A 5,430-nucleotide genomic window follows, 5' to 3' on the forward strand; every position below is an offset into this window, starting at 1 on the left:
GACTGTCCCCAGCCATCTTTCTTGTCACTTGGTGTATTTCAGGGATTGCTAGAGCTGACTTTCCATGTTCATGCATCTGAGGGCTCTGGATGAACTGAAGCTTTTTGAGGGCTGAGGCCCTTAGAGTTCTCATCTCCTTGTGCCCCTCACCAGGCCAATATTGGGCTGGTATATCTATGTTTATTTCAGGATGATGGGTATCCAGACTGCCCTTTATACTCAAGGGGTTGGTTTTGTGGGAGGCAGTGACCCAGACACAGGGACTCAGCAGCATCTGCAATGGGGTGACCTGGCCTGTCGGGGGACCCCTCCACCCAGCAGTAGCCCAAGGGTTCCTGCAAGTCTTAGATTTGAGAACCAGCCCTCAGGGTTGGCCCCTCACCTTCTGGATGTAGGTTTGAGTGGGTACAGGGTAGTCGATGCCATTGATGGTGAAGGTGAGAGGAGGCAGAGTCATGATGGCTTTACATGGAACCAAGGATGTTAGAGAAAGAGGGAGAAAGGTTGGCCCGGGTGATCGTTGTGAGGAGAGCCCCGGAGTGACCCTTCACCTTGTCATCCTGGAAGAGACTGGCTCCGATGAGACTATGGATGTTGGTGACCATACTTCTCGGGCCACACAGAGACGAGGTCCCAGTGTCCACAAGGGCCTGGCAGCGGTGTTTACAAGCAGTAACTATCGCATTCATGGAGATGCTGAGAGAAAATGGACAGAACGGGCAGCAGGGTCACCCTGAAGTCTTCCCATGACTGTCCCCTCCCTGACTGTCTGTTAAACAGCCCTTCAGTTCTTGCCCTGACTCTGTTCTCCTTGGCTCTATTCAAGTCACCTTCCTTGACTTCTTTTCAGTTCTTGAATGCACCAGGCTCTTTCATGCCTCAGGGCCTGGGTACATGCTGGATGCCCTTCAAAGAAGACTCCCACCCCCTTTGTCTAGCTAATTTCTCCTCAACTTTCAGGTCTCAATTTACTTGTTACATTTTCAGGGAAGTCGTCCCCACCCCACCCCACCCCCAGCCTAGATCAGGCTCCTGTCTCGCTTGCTCACTATCGAATCTTCCTCATGTCTAGCATGTACCAATGTGGTAACTCACTGGGTGTGTGAGTTGTTTCATGTGTGTCCGCCTTACTAGATGTGAAGGCAAGTTGCATAATCAGTATCATCCTGAAGTGTCCAGCACACAGCAGATGCACAATGTATGTTTGTGAATGAATGAATCCGTCAATGAAAAAATGGAGAACATCTAGATACCTGTATCTGGTGTCTGACCAATAATGGTTCAGCAAACACAGTGAAGATGGAGGTTCCCTGGGGCTCAGAGTGGTGGTGATGGAGACAAAGGCTGCCCCAGGAGAGGGTATCTCCCAGCACCACCCCCTCACGCGGCTCAGATACTGAGGCCCCTGGCCAGGGGATGTCCAAGCTAGTCCAGGGGACTCCTAAGGAGAGGTCAGCTTTTTCTTCTGAGGGTGTCACACAGAATCCCATCAAATATTGCCCCTGTTCTCAGGCCACTCCTGGATTCCAGCTTCTTGATTCTCTCTGTCACAGCTCCTGATCCACTGTGTCCCCCTGTACGTAGGTGGCTGTAGGTAGTGCAAATATCTCTTTGTATGAGCTGTCTTCAGGTCTCAAGACTGCAGCTACCCTCTCTCCATTGCTGGGTAGCTTCTCCTTAAGGAAACCAGGAGACCAGCATTACCGGTTTGTTCAGGACTTTCTCTGTGTTTGAACTGGCTCTTCTGTGTACCAAGAACCCCCTTCTTCTCCGGTATCCCTGGGCAGTTGGTCATCTTATCATAACTCTGTTCAGGCTGGTGAAATTCTCCCTGATCCTCTGTTCACCACACTGTAGGGTCCTCTAACCTCACACTAGAGGTTAGTGTGTGTGCTCCCACCTCACACTCAGGGGGGCAGCCTTCCCCCAGCTGCACAGACCTCTTAGGACCCTGATCAGTGACCTCTTCAGGAAGCCCAGGGCGATTATGAACCCATGGGTGGTGTGTGTATCTGTGTGTTTATGGGTCTGACTGCTTGCGTTTGTATGTGTCTTTTTATGTGTGTCTGAGTGTCTGCCAGTCTCTATCTGTGTCTGTGTGTTTGTTTGTGTGGGTATTTGTGTGAGTGTGTGTTTATGTGTCTTTTTACATGTGTCTTGTGGGTGGAGTGTGTGTCTGTGTGTGTGACTGGGTATGTAGGCATGCATTTGTGTGTGTCTGCACGTGTCCATGTGCCCTTGTGGAAGCATCACTTGGGGTGACCCTCAGAGGGGGAGGCTTACTGGCCCATGGCAATCTGCCAGTGATGGGTTCAAAACACTGCTGACCAGTTAGGATCTCCTTTGTGGTAGGTGGTGTTCATTCACCCCACCAAACATCACCAGGCTGCCATTCTCCCCCACCCCTCCCCAGTTGGCAAGAGAAGGAAGAGGGGGTTTGTTCGAGGAGAGTAATGCCAGGCAATGTCTGAGAGCTGTGCTTATTCACCCATCAAAGGCACTACTGCTGTCCCCATTTTACAGATGTGGAAATTGAGGAACTGGGGGATTCAGTACATGACCCAGGTCACTCGCCAGCTAATGAGTGGCACAGAAGAGGTTTGAAACTGGGCAGCCTGGCCAGACTCTGACCACCCAACTGTGGAAGAGGATCTGGTTCTTTCCAGTGACCTGAGTACTTAGAGATACCCTCAGAGGTCACTGTGCTGGAGGGGTCTGGCTTGCTCTTTGTCTAGACTATCATTTTTCCAAAAAGCCCTGGCCCAAGGGCATTATGGGTGTGGATTCAAGCTCACCCAGGTTTGGCTTCATGGGCCTGTGCCTATGCTATCCATGTGGCCCATACTCAACAGGGCCCCATGTCTCTACCATCCCTGTCTTTAAATTTTCAATGCTTGTTGAACAAAATGTCCCAGTTTCATTTTGCACTGGCTCCTGCAAATTGTTTAGCTGGTCCTGGTCTCCTGGTGAAATGTCAGAAAGGAAGGAAATATTCCCAACATCCCTGTCCTTTCTTCCATATCAAATCCATCAACAAATACTGTTGCTTTTTCCTCCAACCTGTTACCTGACACCTTCTTTTGCTTTTCATCTTCTTTTCTCCTTCCTGACCAAGCCAATCCCTTGGAGCTCATGAGCACGGTTCCAATAAAACTTTACTTATAAAAAACCAGTGGCAGTGTTGAGTGGGGCCCTGGTGCCATAGTTACCCTGGGCTAGAATAAAGGAAACTTCTGGATCAGATGGTTTATAATTTTTCATGGAACTAAAAGCATCATACATCTGATTTGGAGCGAGGGCTTGATCAGCTCAGACTTTTCTGCTAATGTAGAAGGCAAAGACAGGCTGAGAAATGACTCCTTGTTTCTTCCGGTTGTCAAAGATTGGAGTGGTCCCTCCAACAGAGAGGTTTAGGTAGCCCAAGCCCAGGATGCCATCAAAGGATGCATCTTTGAACCTGTACTCTTCATAGCTTAGGCTGAGTGGCTGGGTCACACCAACAAGGTACTTGATCTGTGGGACAGTAGAGTGTTCCCTCATAAAGGTTTAGGAAGTGGGGCTGGGACTGGGCTGGGGTGCAGCTTTCATTACCACTGCAGAGAATAACTGAGGCCTGGCTATGCCCTGCATTGACCTCAGGTGGTTAGACCAAGCTGGGATAGGAATTTGGGTCCCATTAGTGTGGGACTATGGATTTTAACAGCAACCTGCTCTCTGACAAACACCATCTGAATGAGTCAGATTGGCTTCATGCCTTCTGTATGGGTTTAGCAACCGAGAATCAGGACGGGATGCAACAGTTCCCACCTGAGGACAAAATGTGTAACGAGCAGGGTAGTCTTCTCTTTGGCATCGCTATGATCTATTGACAGAATTGGACTGAAATCAAGGCAATGCATTGTGAATTCTGCATCTGCCCAGGAAGACAGAATCCTACAATGTCACCAACAGAAATTCTTAAGAAAATTCTGTCTGGGAAACATGCTTTGGGGATGTGTGTGTGTGTGTGTGTGTGAGAGAGAGAGAGAGAGAGAGAAAGAGAGAGAAAAAGAGATAGGGGGACAGAAAATACTAAGGCACTTTGGGGTAGCCGGCCAAGGTTTGTATTAGATTCTTAAAGGTCCCCTAGTGATAACACATTTGTCAGGCCCCTCCCACATCTGTGGTCCCTGCTTTCCCTGCCTGGATACCTGAAGCCCTTGGCTGCCCTTCAAGGACCCCAGATCAGTTTTATCCTCTCCCCAAATAACCTTTACCTACTTGGAATCCTGACTGGCCAGCCTAGGTCCACCACTTACCAGATATGTGACCTTGGCAAGGCCCTTGCTCTCTGCACCTCAGTTTCATTGTCTGTGGAGCTATGATTAGCTATCATGGAGCTTATCATTGTATATGCTGCATGGATTTGTTGCAGAATTAAACAAGTTATTGTCATGAAAGAGGCTTGAGCTTTCTGAGAGTATAAAAGTAGGTGCCCTTTCCCCCATCCCTGTCCCAGCAAAATGAACCTTGAGCTGCTCACAGGCAAAGGAGCAGCAGGTCCACACTCCCAGCCACTCTCTGGGTTAGGTGTTCTGGGAGTTTGTGTGTCAGCAGGGCACTGTCTCCCCAGGGACAGGGCCCTGACAGGCAGATGGCCAATCACTAGGGAATTTTGAGAAGGATGGGCTCTGCCAGCTGGTCCAGCATCTATTTAGTAAGCAGTGGTCACTCCATGGCCAGCCTTGACTCAGCATCTGGTTTCTACATTACCTGAGCAATGTCATAGCCAAGAAATCTTTTGATCGACCAAGTACTGTAGTTGACACCGAAAGGCTGACCCACGCATATAAAGGTAGTGGACCAGTGAGGAGCAAAGCTGCTGTGTTCATCCGCAGACACAAAAGAACACAATCGGTCAGGTGCCAAGGATGAAAAAGGGGATGGGAGGGGAGATAAAAGATGGGCAAGGGGGCTGGCACTCTCAGCACTCAAGATTTAGGCAGTAGATGCAGAGTACCCACAAGTCAGATGAGCCTGTGTTGAATACGACCCAAAACTCCTGAGGGGGTGTTCCAATGTTGATGTTGCTGATGTAGGCCATCTACGGGGCGTGGGAGGGAGGTTAGGACAGATCTGACTGCCATGTCCACCTCTGATTCCCAGAGCATTGTCTCCCTCTGGGTGTCCCATGTCCCCTGAAATCAGTTTCCAACTGTCCCACCTCACAGTCTCTGCTCAGACTGGTGCCTGATTTAATTTTTTATTTTTTTCTGGGCTGACTGGCATATGGGATTTTACTTTCTTGACTAAGAGTGGAACCCTGCTTTCCTTTATTGGAAGTGTAGAATCTTCACCCCTGGACCACCAGGGAAGTCCTGGTGCCTTCATTTGAGAAGCTCTCCAGGCTCTTCTTCAAGGAGCAGCTTCAGCACCTCCTTCCCCAGGTGG

The 5,430-nt window shown here is 49.6% G+C and overlaps 1 pseudogene; it reads right to left on the reverse strand.

The window, feature by feature from the left end:
* Positions 1 to 364: 364 nt before the first annotated feature.
* LOC122706242 lies at positions 365 to 5,083 on the reverse strand (annotated as a pseudogene).
* Positions 5,084 to 5,430: the final 347 nt, after the last annotated feature.

The sequence above is a fragment of the Cervus elaphus genome, chromosome 2 (assembly GCF_910594005.1).
Source record: "Cervus elaphus chromosome 2, mCerEla1.1, whole genome shotgun sequence".
In the NCBI taxonomy this organism is placed as follows: Eukaryota; Metazoa; Chordata; class Mammalia; order Artiodactyla; family Cervidae; genus Cervus; species Cervus elaphus.